The sequence below is a fragment of the Sinocyclocheilus grahami genome, unplaced genomic scaffold (genome assembly GCF_001515645.1).
Source record: "Sinocyclocheilus grahami isolate Dianchi unplaced genomic scaffold, SAMN03320097.WGS_v1.1 scaffold1053.1, whole genome shotgun sequence".
In the NCBI taxonomy this organism is placed as follows: Eukaryota; Metazoa; Chordata; class Actinopteri; order Cypriniformes; family Cyprinidae; genus Sinocyclocheilus; species Sinocyclocheilus grahami.
Window position 1 is genome coordinate 667,506 of NW_015506232.1, and position 2,696 is coordinate 670,201.

Sequence of the window (2,696 nt, forward strand, 5' to 3'; positions counted from 1 at the left end):
TGTGTGTGTGTGTGTGTGTGTGTGTGGGTGTGTGTGTGTGTGTGTGTGTGTGTGTGTGTGTGTGTGTGTGTGTGTGTGAGTTGAGTGTGTGTGTGTGTGAGTGAGTGTGTGAATGTGTGTGTGTGTGAGTGTGTGAGTTGAGTGTGTGTGTGTGAGTGAGTTTGTGAGTGTGTGTGTGTGTGTGTGAGTGTGTGAGTGAGTGTGTGTGTGTGTGTGTGTGTGTGTGTGTTTGTGTAGTCTGGAGACACACAATCAAACTCAACTCGCTCTCATTTAGAACAGCACAGTCAAAACCACAAGAACAGACCAACAAATGCCGTAAAACTAAAACAATACCATAAACAGCAGTGTTAAAATAACATAAAAAATACATAAAACACACAAATAAAACTCATTTCACAACACAAGTACTATGTAAAGCATTTGAAACTAAATCCCTGAATGAAACAACAGCTTTACAGTAAACCGCTGAGCTGTAATGACGCACTGCGGCCACTAGAGGACTGTTAGTCTACTGTACTCTACTGTACTCTACTGTACTCTACTGTACCGCCGCAGTGAGTCTCTCTCAGTCTGAGGACTCGCTGCTTCACACAGTATTAGTGGCACAAACTCCTCTGTTACTTCATGAACGCTAGCAGCTTTAAACACATCAAATGTCTGGTTCCTCTCTTGATTGATCTATGTAACAAAATATTTGAAGCATAATTTATTTCAGAGATGCAACATAGTGTATTTTGCATCTCTGAAATAAGTTATGCTTAAAATATTTTTTACATAAATATGCATATATTTAACATGACTTTCTGAGGTTGATGATCAAAAATGCTTCATATATTATATTTGACCTATGGATGTAAAGTGATGTGTCTCTCTTGTGTAAGTGTATGTTGTATAAGTGAATCTGCAGATGGATCTGCTGACACTCACGTATGGATCGTCCTCCTCACACTGTTCATTCGGAGCGCTGGGATTCGGCGTCAGCAGCAGCTGCTGGATTGAGCCCTGCACACACACACACACACACACACACCAGTTCAGCTCTGCTCAGAATCAGAATCACACATCAGTCTATTCTCCACAGGTTCTGATCTGATCATGAATGGTCAGCATCAGCTCTTGACCTTTGACCTCTGTGCATGTAAAGGCTGAGCTCAGTGTTTTCTCAGAGCTCTAACGAGCTGAAGTCCTGATTAACACAGGCGTGGCTGCAAACATTCTTGTGCAACACATCCAGAGGAAACGCACCTGTTTTCCATTCACTGGAGCTACAGCAAATGCTGCTGATGTGTGGGAAAAAAACTGAGAGAGAGAGAGAGAGAGAGAAAGAAAGACCAACCATAATCATCTAACTATCTATATCTATCTATCTTATTTTATTTTATGTCTGAGGTAGGTTTGCAAACTATACCTTTGTAGATGTATGAAAATAAAATATTTAAGACCATTTCTAATTAAAGTGACTTAAACCTGAAGACTGTTAGTAAAAGCAGAAGAGCTGGGGAAGCAGCTGGATTCTCTGGGTGTGTTCAGAGCCTCTGTGTTTCAGTTAGTCATGTTGATTAGCCGGTGTTTCCCGCCAGACTGACTCAGCTAGCCGCTATGCTAACCGTCAGTCTGAACATCTGATTACTGCTGTGTACAGCCTCAGAAACAGGAGAGCGGAGGAAACGTTCCCATGATTATCAGCACAAAGCAGGAGGATCCAATTCCAGTGATAAGAAGAGAATCCATCGTTCTGAAAATAAGGCGTTTCTGAGTCACTGATATTTCTGTTCCAATCCAGCGTCTGCGTCACCAGCTCTTACACAACACACGGTGAAGAGGATTTCATCCAGAACGTCTGGGAAAACGTCTAACACTTTATGATCTTACAGTCTTCTCAAAGAGTGACCTTAGTTCAATGCATTGTGATTAAAATATTATTTATTATAGGGTACAACGGGGCTAAAGGCGTCTTTGATATTATTTTCATCTAAACCACTAGATGGCAGAAAAACGTGGCGTATCACTTTCCAAAACATCCGCTTTTCAAGATGCATGTGTATATTTGTCTGATCCTTGACGCGATCACGTACAACGGGGCTAAAGGCACCCCGGGGTAAAAAGGCACTCGCTGCAGTTCAAAGTTGATTCTGTGCTTACCTGATCTAATATTTTATGTTTTTAAAAATGTTGTAGATTTAAGTAGCAAAAGAGAATCTGTAAAATTAATGCATACATTTTGAGACAAAGGTCATCTTTATGATTTTCAGTTTTGTTTAAGATAATTAAAGCAACAGTTTTTAAATAACGAAAGAATATGTAAAAGTATGGTATTTGGGGTAAAAAGCACCCCTGCTGTTGGGGCTAAAGGCGCACAGTAATTAACATGATAATTAATAGATGGCTGACTTTTCCATTTGTTGACATGACATGGTTAGATTCAGATGGTAAATATCATATTATGTTGGGTGTCCATATTAGAGATAATCACCATTTTTAGAATTAAACCATCATATTTAAAAACATGATATTAATCATATCATATAATAAAATATAATTTGTTGTTACTACTGTAAATATATATTCAATTATTATGGGATCTCCTTCAATACTTTCAGAATATTTACTTATTAAAATCATTTTGTTTCTGTATTTTAAAATATATTTTTTATATTAACATATTTTAATGACAGTATATTTATTGAACAAAA

General features: G+C 38.3%; 1 protein-coding gene across 1 annotated transcript in view; it reads right to left on the reverse strand.

Moving 5' to 3' along the window:
- Window positions 1-2,696, reverse strand: part of LOC107566168 (collagen alpha-1(XV) chain-like) — a 56,643-nt gene that overhangs the window by 39,670 nt on the left and 14,277 nt on the right. The window lies entirely within an intron of this gene.